Source organism: Pongo pygmaeus, chromosome 14 (genome assembly GCF_028885625.2).
Source record: "Pongo pygmaeus isolate AG05252 chromosome 14, NHGRI_mPonPyg2-v2.0_pri, whole genome shotgun sequence".
Classification (NCBI taxonomy): Eukaryota; Metazoa; Chordata; class Mammalia; order Primates; family Hominidae; genus Pongo; species Pongo pygmaeus.
Genome location: NC_072387.2, coordinates 120,592,773 through 120,605,063, shown reverse-complemented (window position 1 = coordinate 120,605,063; position 12,291 = coordinate 120,592,773).

Genomic DNA, 12,291 nt, shown 5'->3' with positions numbered 1-12,291 from the left:
GCCGGCCTGGCCCCAGCTCTGGCCTAAGAGAGTTAGGCTGGAAGGCAGGTTGAAGAGTGGTCTGGTTTGTGTTTATCGGCCCATTTTTAGGCATGCGGCGTTATAGAAAATGATTTTGCCGGCAGGTGGAGTGCCGAGGCCCACTATGTGCCCCCAGTGTAGCAGTCAGGTGCCTTTCTGCTCCAGGCGCAGCCTCTGCCCTGAACCCCAAACCAGCTCACCACGAGGCCAAACCAGCTCACTGCGAGGCCCCTTCGCTTTCCACCGTCTCAGGTCATGGCAGCTCCGTCACTCCAACGCTGAGGCCCAAACCCCTGGAAGGCACCCTGACCTCTCCTGCCCTGCCACCCACGCTCCTCCTGTGGCTGATGGCCTCTCACCTCCACTGCCACCCTATTTGAAGCCACCCTCATGGTGCTAGAGGAAACTTGTGGGGCCAGGTGCGGTGGCTCGCGCATGTGATCCCAATGCTTTGGGAGGCCAAGATGGAAGGATCATTTGAGCCCAGGAGTTTGAGACCAGCCTGGGCAACATAACATAAGGAGACCCCCTTCTCTACCAAATTTTTTTTGGAAAATTAGCAGGGGATGGTATTGCACACCTGTAGTCCCAGCTACTTGAGAGGCTGAGGTGAGAGGATGGCTCAACATGTCAGAGGCCTTTTAACCAGAGCGATTCCATCTTGAATAGGGACTGGGTAAAATGAGGGTGAGACCTACTGGGCTGCGTTCCCAGGAGGTTAGACATTCTTAGCTACAGGATGAGATAGGTGGTGGGCACAAGATACAGGTCACAAAGACCCCACTGATAAGATGACACAGTAAAGAAACCGGCCCAAAGCCTACCAAAACCAAGATGGCCACAAAAGTGACCTGTGGTGTCCTCACTGCTCATTATTTGCTGATTATAATGCATTAGCATGCTAAAAGACACTCCTACCAGCGCCATGACAGTTTACAAATGCTATGGCAACATCAGGAAATTACTCTATATGGTCTGAAAAGGGGAGAAACCCTCAGTTCCAGGAATTGCCAACCCCTTTCCCAGAAAACTCATGAATAATCCTCTCCTTATTTAGCCTATAATCGAGAGATAACTATAAGTGTGTCTGGAGTTGGTTCCTAATGGTGGATTCATGGTGTCGCTGACTTTAAGAATGAAGCCAGGGACCTTCACAGTGAGTGTTACAGCTCTTAAAGGTGGCATGGACCCAAAGAGTGAGCAGCAGCAAGATTTATTATGAAGATGCCAGTCGTGGTGGCTCATGCCTATAATCCCAGCACTTTGGGAGGCTGAGGCGGGTGGATCACAAGGTCAGGAGATCGAGACCATCTTGGCTAACACCGTGAAACCCTGTCTCTACTAAAAATACAAAAAATTAGCCGGACGTGGTGGCGGGCGCCTGTAATCCCAGCTACCCAGGAGGCTGAGGCAGGAGAATGGCGTGAACCCGGGAGGCGGAGCTTGCAGTGAGCTGAGATCATGCCACTGCACTCCAGCCTGGGCGACAGAGTGAGACTCCATCTCAAAAAAAAAAAAAAGATTCATTATGAAGAGCAAAAGAACAAAGCTTCCACAGCATGGAAGGGGACCCAAGCAGATTGCTGCTGCTGGTTGGTGGGGCGGGGTGGGGCAGCTTTTATTCCCTTATTTGTCCCCTCCCATGTTCTGTTTCTGCCCTATCAGAATCCCCTTTTTTCATTCCTTCCTGCAGTTGGCTACTTTTAGGATCCTGCTAATTGGTGCATTTTACAGAGCACTGATTGGTGCATTTTACAATCCTCTTGGTAGCTACAGAGCGCTCATTGGTGCATTTTACAATCCTAGCTACAGAGTGCTGATTGGTGCATTTTACAATCCTCTTGTAAGACAGAAAAGTTCTCCAAGACCCCACTCGACCCAGGAAGTCCAGCTGGCTTCACCTCTCATAAGTATACTCAGTCAAGCAGCCAGTGCCACTGCTCTGCCTATGGAGTAGCCATTCTTTTATTCCCTTTCTTAATAAATTTGCTTTCAATTTATGGACTCACCCAGAATTCTTTCTTGCACAAGGTCCAAGAACCCTCTTGAGGTCTGGATTGGAACCCCTTTCTGATAACAGAGTGAAACCCTGAAATACACCTACCAGACCAAACCAATAAGGAGTTTAACAACTACGGTAACTGAGCTTTATACTTAATGGCAGGAAACTCTGTAACTAGTTAAGCAATGAAGCTATAATCAAATTAGCTGTCTCCATCACACACTTCTGTTTCCTATAGGTGCTGTCAGATCATGTTCCTGGTTGAAGTTCTCTCATCTGCTCTGGTTTGGAGGGCTGCCCCATTGAAGAATCTGCTTTGTTTTGCTCAAATCACTCAGTTAAAATATACACGTGTCTAAGGTTTTTCCATTTAACAGTGTGTAGCCTGGATGATGGCAATAGTCTGCTGCATGAGTATCAACGAAAAGAGTCAAATATTTGAGATTTATTTTGATCCAAAGATGAGTGACTATGGCTTGTAACATAGGCCCAGCAGATCCTGAGAACATGTGCCCAAGCTAGTCGGGCTGCAGCATGGTTTTATACATGGTAGGGATACAGAAGACATCAATCAGTACATGTAAGAAGTACATTGGTTCAGCCCAGAAAGGTGGGACAACTCCAAGAGAGGGGCTTCCAGTCATAGGTGGATTGAAAGATATTCTGATGGGCAATTGGTTGAAAGTTTACTTAAAGACTTGGAATCAATAGAAGGAAGTGTCTGGGTTAAGATAAGGGGTTGTGCAGATGAGGCCTCCAGGTAGCAGGCTTCAGAGCGAATGGATTGTAAATGTTTCTTCTTCTTGTTGTTGTTGTTTGAGACAGAGTCTCACTCTGTTGCCCAGGCTGGAGTCCAATGGCACAATCTTGGCCCACTGCAACCTCTGCCCCCCAGGTTCAAGTGATCTCCCTACTCAGCCTCCCAAGTAGCTGGAACTACAGGTGTGCACCACCACACCCAGCTAATTTTTGTATTTTTAGTAGAGACAGGGTTTCACTGTGTTGGCCAGGCTGGTCTCAAACTCCTGACCTCAAGTGATCCTCTGCCTTGGACTCCCAAAGTGCTGGCATTACAGGTGTGGCTCACCACACCTGGACTTTGTAAATGTTTCTTATCAAACTTCAGGTGCCAGAGTCTTAGTAAATTATCTCCTGGATCAAGAAAAAGACATGGAAAAGGAAGGGGATTCTCTACAGAATGTAGATGTTTTTCCCCAAAGAGACAGCTTTGCAAGGCTATTTCAAAATGTGCCAAATGAATATATTTGGGGTAAAATACTCCAGTTTCTTTCAGGGTTTGCAATCTGTCACATTGGTATCTTATTGCTACAAAAAGTCTGCTTTGTCAGTCTTAAGGTCTCTGTTTTAACGTTAATGCTGGTCAACTGTGCCTGAATTCCAAAGGGAGGAGGGTATAATGAGGCATCCAACCCCCCTTTCCATCTCGGCCTGAACAAGTGTTTCAGGTTTACTGTAGAATGCCCTTGGCACCCTCCCCAGCCTCTGCCTCTGTCATCACATGATGGTCTCCTCGTCCTCACGTGGGATTTTCCTCTCCTTTAAGGACACCAGTCATATTGGAGTAGGCCCACCCTAATGAGCTCATCTCATCTTAATTCAATAATCTATAAAGACCTCACTTCCAGTTACGGTTATAGTCACAGGTGCTAGGGGTTAGGATTTAACATATTTTGAGGAGGCACAACTCAACCCATAACACCTTCTGTTAATAAATTAACCTCCCTGCTTTCCTACAGCAATAGAATGATCTTTCTTATAAGTCAGATCATGTCACTCCTCTGCATAGAACCATCCAACTATTTTCCATGACACTCAGATTAAAATTAAGGTGCATTCCATCACCCTCCGACCCCTATATGATTGGCGCCCTCAATCACCTACAGCTGTCGGAGGTCTCAGGCGGGTCTCCGGATGCCACTGAGACCCCAGCCCCAGCCAGTTTACAAGTTCTTGACACCAGCACGAGAAAGAATTCAGGGACACGTCAGAATGAAACGAAAGGCAAGAAGCTTTTACCGCAAAGCGAAAGCACACACGTAAGAGAGACTTGCGGGCGTGCTCAGCAGAGTGAGTCACTCACATCAGAGTTTGAGTTTCTAATTTTATGGATTTTTTTTTTAATTAGGGGGTGGAATAATCATAAGGTATTCTGGAAAAGGAGTGATTTCAGGGACTCCCTCCCCCATTACCACAGACTTTTCCTCTTATTCGAGTTTTCCCAGGATCACGGACATATCACCCTAACCAGGATTTGACTATTTTCTCTTCCTTATTTTGGGTTTTCTGTTAACCTGTGGTTTCTTTGCCTCGTTCTTATTCTACCTGTTGTTTGGGTTTTTCCATCCTCCTATGACCACCCAGTGCTATTGCCATCTCATTTTCCCCCTCAGAGATTTCCATCCCTTCTTCTTTTATTTATTTTCTTTCTTTATTTTTTTGAGACCGGGTCTCACTCTGTTACCCAGGCTGGGATGCAGTGGCGTAATCATGGCTCACTGCAGCCTCCCCCTCCCAGGCTCCAGTGATCCTCACACTTCAGCTTCCTGAGTATCTGGGACCACAGCTGTGTGCTACCACGCCCGGCTAATTTTTGTATTTTTGGTAGAGATGGGTTTTTGCCATGTTGTGCAGGGTGGTCTCAAACTCTTGAGCTCAAGTGATCTGCCTACCTTGGCCTCCCAAAGTGCTGGGATTACAGGCATGAGCCACCCACCGTGCTCAGCCATTCCTTCCCTTATTCTTGAGGGAGATGAGGGAGGAGGTCAGTCTTCTGTGACATCTTCCTACTGATTTAAGAGCCCTGGCCCTGCCTACCGAGGGCTGCTTGATCTAAGGGTCCCCAGGGGACAGCAGGAGAGTCTGATTCCAAGACAGGAAGCGGCTGGAACCCTAGCTTGAAGATCACCTTTATCTGGATCTGCTGTAACCAGAGACAGGCACTTTACGAGCAAGTTGAATATGCATGGGCCAAATATTAACAATGATGAGATCACCCTTAACGGGCCCAAAAGTGGTAAAAACCAGGTACTAGAAGGTACAGCAGCTTTAACAGCATCCCACATAAAATCAGCAGGAGGGTTTTTCTTTTCAAGGGTGCAAAGGCATTTTGCCTGGTCATTTGTGCCTGAATTCCAAGGCATGGGGGAAAGTGGAGTGAGGCGTGTCTGACCCCCAGCTTTCCATCATGGCCTGAACTAGTTTTTCAGGTTTTGTTTTTTTTTTATCGGATCCCCTTTGGGCAAGAGGCGTGTCCATTCTACTGGGGAGGCTGCAGATTTTTTTTAGTTTATAGTCTGCTTTTTGTCAAGGTATGCCAGAGGCAGTGTCAATGGCCAAGCTTTTATTTTGTCCCATATTGATGCTGGGGTGGTGTGCTACCTGCGCCAGGTCTGTCATGTCCCTCAGTGGGACCCCTATGGCTAAGGGACTTAGAGTCAAAAGACTTATAACCAATTAAATATTCTAAGCCAAATGGAATGGAAGTGGGCAGGCACTCATTAATCTTCAAATCTCTTTTAAGCAACATAAGAGCCAAAAACCAAAAGCCAAAAGACAAGGTAACAAAATTGACTTATTTATAAATTATGTGCATTGAGCCACCGTAATCTGGTTTGTAGCAATTAGCTATACAAAACACAAGCATTTTGTTAAGCTGCTGAGGCATCTCTGTGCCCATCCTTGAGTTGGAGGATCTGAATTAATTTTATTCCTCAGAATTGGCCCTTACAATCTTATGCTGGGCCTGGAGGGATTGTATAGTTCAAATTCTGGAGACACAACAAACACAAGGAACTAACAACATTTTAAACAAAAAGGTCACAAGCCCTGCCTAGTTTTGCAAATGATAGAAAAAAATTAAACCTTTAAATTATTTAGTATCTAGGCGTAGAATAAATTACATTATTTCAAATAAAGGCAAAATTATTGAATGAACCTTTTTTTTTTTTTTTTTTGAGATGGAGTCTTGCTCTGTCGCCCAGGCTGGAGTGCAGTGGCGGGATCTCAGCTCACTGCAAGCTCCACCTCCCGGGTTCATGCCATTCTCCTGCCTCAGCCTCCCGAGTAGCGCCCGCCACGACGCCCGGCTAATTTTTTGTATTTTTAGTAGAGACGGGGTTTCACATGTTAGCCAGGATGGTCTTGATCTCCTGACCTCGTGGATCCGCCCACCTCGGCCTCCCAAAGTGCTGGGATTACAGGTGTGAGCCACCGCACCCGGCCTAAATGAACCTTAATGTGTTTGAATACAGGCCTGTCCCTGTGTTTCAGGAAAGCAGTTTGCTTTGAGTGTCACCTTTGCCCGGTTCTAAAGATGAGGCTCTGGTCACCTTGAGTTTGGTGTCAGTTTCTGGTAGGAGTCAGTGCGTTCTTCAGATATGATATGTGTACCCAGGAGTCAAGGCCCTGCAACTTAACAGCACGAAAATTAGTTAATAAACCCTGATAGGGACTCTCTCAACGGGCTAAGGGAGTTCTTCAGCTGATTTGCTTCCAGTAAATGTAATTATCAGGCCAGAAGTGGTGATACTGGAGTTCATGGTCTGACTGGAAGCTGTAAAAAGGTTCTACAGCTGGGCAAGGTGGCTCGCGCCTGTAATCCCAGCACTTTGGGAGGCCGAGGTGGACGGATCACTAGGTCAGGAGTTCGAGACCAGCCTGACCAAAATGGTGGAACCCCCGTCTCTACTAAAGGTACAAAAAAATTAGCTGGAACGTGGTGGCACGTGTCTGTAATCCCAGCTACTTGGGAGGCTGAGGCAGGAGAATCACTTGAACCCAGGAGCCGGAGGTTGCAATGAGCCAGGATCTCGCCATTGCACTCCAGGCTGGGCGACAGGGCGAGACTCCGTCTCAAAAAATAAAAAAAGTTCTATAACCTTGCAGCAATTAATTTTTATAGATTTAATAAGCCCCAGCAATAAGACACCTCAGAGACTTAATTTAGGATTTTGATTTTGAGGACGTTTATTAAAGATGTTAAAAGGCTCAAAACATCTGATCCAAACAGAAGCACAGGTCATTGTAAAATAACAGTTGCTTACTTAACAAAAGTGATAATCAAAAGACTTTACAGGCAATACAGAAGGTAATACGGATGTAAAAACCTTGACCTTTTTACATTTCAGTTTTTGTAATCAAAAACCTAATAAAGACAGCATGAGAATTATAAAATCTTGTCTCTTAAGCCAGTTACCAAAAAAGCAAAGAAAAATCTTCTGCAGTGACTGCTTCTCCTTACGAGAAGCCCACTTAGATAACCTGGAAGTCAAGTTTGATAAAAAAGTACTGGAATTTAATCAGACACAGGAAGAGTGTGTTCAAGGTTATGAGTACACCAGGGGAATACATGACTCTTAGGAACAGCATAGGAAGTTTCTTGATTACACTGAAAATTTAGACATATCAAAAAAAGCCTAGAGTACAGAATGGAGGAAAACAGTGTTTTCTGTTTTGACCTTCAAGATAAAACATTTCAGCCTTAGGCCATAACAGTAAAATTGAAACCAGAGGAAAAAAGTTACAAGAGCTGACAAAAAAGCTGAGTTTCCATCTCAGGCCTTCTCAACAGAGAAAAGGCAGAAACAGATTATAGAATTATTATGAAAAGCAAAAGTTCAATTAATTTTATTGACAGCAAATCAATACTTTAAAGAAGCTTTGTTTTAACATACAGGACTATTATAAATGATTTCCTTTCTTAAAAATTCCATTAAAAATTTTTTTTTAAATTTTTTTGTAAAAAAAATTACAGGCTGGAATGCAGGCTGGAATGCAGTGGCACGATCTTGGCTCACTGCAACCTTTGTCTCCCAGGTTCAAGCGATTCTCTTGCCTCAGCCTCCTGTGTAGCTGGAATTACAGGAATGGGCCACCATGCCCGGCTATTTTTTGTAGTAGAGACGGGGTTTCACCATGTTGGTCAGACTGGACTTGAACTCCTGACCTCATATGATCAGCCCACCTCAGCCTCCCAAAGTGCTGAGATTACAGGCATGAGCCACCGTGCCTGACCAATTTCCTTTTAATTATAACCAAGTTAATCGCATACAAAATTTCTTTCCTAAATTCCCATTTGCAAACCTTATGACAACTTACACAGACCATCTATGAAATGGCTCAAGCAATCCTCCTGCCTCAGCCTCCCAAAGTGCTGGGATTCTGGGTGTGAGGCACTGCATTCGGGCAGTGCTTGGACTTTCTGACTTGTCTTAAACTTCCCTCTTTTGTAAATATTAGGTTGGTGCAAAAGTAATTGCGGTTTTTGCATTGTTGAAATTTGCCGTTTGATAATATATTCTCAGATACATGTGGTCATGCTACACATCATTTTCATGCACATTTCTCACTTTTTTTTTGCTAATGACTTATTACTTGCTGCTTTATTTTATATTTATTTAAGACTATGGAAATAATGTTAGACAAAAAGGAAATTCGAGCAATTTTCTTTTCTTTTTTTTTTTTTTTTTTTGAGACAGAGTCTTGCTCTGTTGCCCAGGCTGGAGTGCAGTGGTGAGATCTCGGCTCACTGCAAGCTCAGCCTCCCGAGTTCACGCCATTCTCCTGCCTCAGCCTCCCGAGTAGCTGGGACTACAGGCATTCACCACCACGCCCGGCTAGTTTTTTGTATTTTTAGTAGAGATGGGGTTTCACAGTGTTAGCCAGGATGGTCTCAATCTCCTGACCTTGTGATCCACCTGCCTCAGCCTCCCAAAGTGCTGGGATTACAGGCGTGAGCCACCGCGCCCGGCCTCAAGCAATTTTCTTATTCGAGTTCAAAATGGATCGTAAAGCAGCGGAGAAAACCTGCAACATCAACAACGCATTTGACCCAGGAACTGCTAACACACAGTGCAGTGGTGAGTCAAGAAGTTTTGCAGAGACAAGAGCCTTGAAGGTGAGGAGCATAGTGTCCGGCCATCGGAAGTTGACAACGACCAGTTGACGGCAATCACTGAAGCCGGTCCTCTCACAGCTACATGAGAAGCTGCTGAAGAACTCAACGTCGACCGTTCTACAGTCGATCAGCATCTGACATAAATTGAAAAGGTGAAAAAGCTCAATAAGTGGTGCCTCATGAGCTGAGCGAGAATCAAAAAAATTGTAATTTTGAAGTGTCATCTTCTCTTATTCTCCACAACAACAGTGAACCATTTCTTGATCCGATTGTGATGTAAGACGAAAAGTGGATCTTATACAACTGGCGACAACCAGCTCAGTGGTTGGACCGAGAAGCTCCAAAGCACCTCCCAAAGCCAAACTTGCACCAAAAACAGGTCCTGGTCACTGTCTGGTGGTCTGTGCCAGTCTGATCCACCACAGCTTTCCGAATCCCAGTGAAACCATTACATCTGAGAAGTATGCTCAGCAAATCGAAGAGATGCATCGAAAACTGCAACGACGGCAGCCGGCATTGGTCAACAGAAAGGGCCCAATTCTTCTCCACCACAGCGCCCCACCGCACATCACACAACCAACGCTTCAAAAGTGGAACAAATTGGGCTGCAAAGTTTTGCCTCATCCGCCATATTCACCTGACTTCTCACCAACTGACTACCACTTCTTCAAGCATCTCGACAACTTTTTGAGGGAAAACGCTTCCACAACCACCAGGATGCAGAAAGTGCTTTCCAAGAGTTCGTCAAATCCCAAAGCATTGATTTTTATGCTACAGGAATAAACACATTTATTTTTCGTTGGCAAAAATGTGTTGATTGTAACGGTTCCTATTTTGATTAATAAAGATGTGTTTGAGCCTTGTTATAATGATTTAAAATTTACAGTCCAAAACTGCAATTACTTTTGCACCAACGTAGGACAATAATTTACCATACAAGATCCTTTTTCTTTTACTTTTTCTTTTCTTTTTTTTGAGATGGAGTCTTGCTCTGTTGCCTAGGCTGCAGTGCAGTGTCACCATCTCGACTCACTGCAACCTCCGCCTCCAGGGTTCAAGTGATCCTCTTGCCTCACTCAGCCTCCTGAGTAGCTGGGATTACAGATGCCTGCCACAATGCCTGGCTAATTTTTTAAATTTTAGTGGAGACAGGGTTTCACTATGTTGGTCAGGCTGGTCTCAGAACTCCTGAGCTCAAGTGATCCGCCCGCCTTGGCATCCCAAAGTGCTGGGATTATAGGCTTGAGCCATCGCACCCGGCCCAAGATCCTTTTTCGTACAAAATTATTCTCTTTTCTATATAACCTTCCTTACCAAAAATACATCTTCATATCCATAGCTTTTTTTTTTTCAAGACAGAGTCTCACTTTGTTGCCCAGGCTGGAGTGCAGTGTCATAATCTCAGCTCACTGCAATTTCCACCTCCCAGGTTCAAGTGATCCTCCTGTCTTAGCCTCCCAAGTAGCTGGGACTACAGGCATGAACCACCACACCCTGCTAATTTTTGTAATTTTTTGTATAGACAGGGTTTCACCATGTTGATCAGGCTGGTCTCAAACTCCTCAAGCGATCTGGCCACCTCAGTCTCCCAAAGTGCTGGGACTACAGGCATGAGCCATGGTGCCTCGCCCATATCCATAACTTTCATCACATCTTTCTCTTCCCTACTTACTGGCTCCTTTCTTCCTTATTTCAGGTACGCAGCACCATGCTTAGCTAACTTTTTTTTTTTTTTTGTATTTTTAGTAGAGATGGGGTTTCACCATGTTGGCCAGGCTGGTCTTGAACTCCTGACCACAGGTGATCCACCCCCCTCAGCCTCCCAAAGTGCTGGGATTACAAGCCTGAGCCACCGCGCCTGGACCATTTCATAATTTTAGAGATATGTTTTCCTGTATCCTAAACTTTCCTTAACTGAAAATGACCCAGACATCCAATCAGTAATCCAAGGAGAGCTGTGGATCAAAATTTTGGGTAAAGTAATCTTCATGGAAGTTTGGTTTTTAAAAAGCTTTTTTTTTTTCTTATCACTTCCTTCAGTTTTGTGAACCCCGAAAATTTGAGACAGGTCTTAGTTAATTTAGAAAGTTTATTTTGCCAAGATTGAGGACATGCACCCATGAGGCAGCCTCAGGAAGTCCTGACGACAGGTGCCCAAGGTGGTCAGAGCACAATTTGGTTTTATACGTTTTAGGGAGACATGAGACATCAATCAGCATATGTAAGATGAACATTGGTTGGGACTGGAAAGGCAAGACAACTCGAAGTGGGGAGGGGGCTTCCAGGTCATAGGTAGATAAGAGACAAATGGTTGCATTCCTTTTTTTTTTCTTTTCTTTTCTTTTTTTTTTTTTTTTTTGAGATAGAGTTTTGCTCTTGCTGCCCAGGCTGGAGTGCAATGGCGTGATCTTGGCTCACTGCAACCTCCACCTCCCGGGTTCAAGCGATTCTCCTGCCTCAGCCTCCCAAGTAGCTAGGATTACAAGCATGCGCCACCATGCCCGGCTGATTTTGTATTTTTTTAGTAGAGACGGGGTTTCTCCATGTTGGTCAGGCTGGTCTCAAACTCCTGGCCTCAGGTGATCCGCCTGTCTTGGCCTCCCAGAGTGCTGGGATTACAGGCGTGAGCCACTGCGCCCGGCCAAATGGTTGCATTCTTTTGAGTTCCTGGTTAGCCTCTCCAAAGGAAGCAATCAGATAAGCTTTTATCTCAGTCAGCAGAGGGGTGACTTTGAATAGAATGGGAGGCAGGTTTGTTCTAAGCAGTTCCCAGCTTGACTTTTCCCTTTAGCTTTAGTCATTTTGTGTCCCAAGATATTTTCCTTTCACAGTTTCAAGTGAGTTTCTAAGGTTTACATTTTAGCCAGAACAAATTCTACAAGTAACCTTGAGACAGTAAATTTTATCTCAACATGAGTAGCCTAATAATAGCAGATTCAAAGCAGGCAGAAGAGAAAAGACAGAAATAAATAGAAAGCTTCAGAATTTTCTATTTAATTTTATACTTGCAGGGCAAAAATAACCACTGGAATGCCAACAGGCTGACACTTCAGACAAGGGAATGGGACTCTGCATTTAACACATTTTATGTCTTTCTTACCTTTTTTTTTTTTTTTTTTTTTTGATTTTTGAGACAAGAGTCTTGCTCTGTCACCAGGCTGGAGTGCAGTGGCGCGATCTCAGCTTACTGCAACCTCTGCCTTCCAGGTTCAAGTGATTTCCCTGCCTCAGCCTCCCAAGTAGCTGGGACTACAGGAGTGCGCCATCATGCCTGGCTAATTTTGTATTTTAGTAGAGATGGGGTTTCACCATGTTGGCCAGGATGGTCTTGAACTCCTGACCTCATGATCCA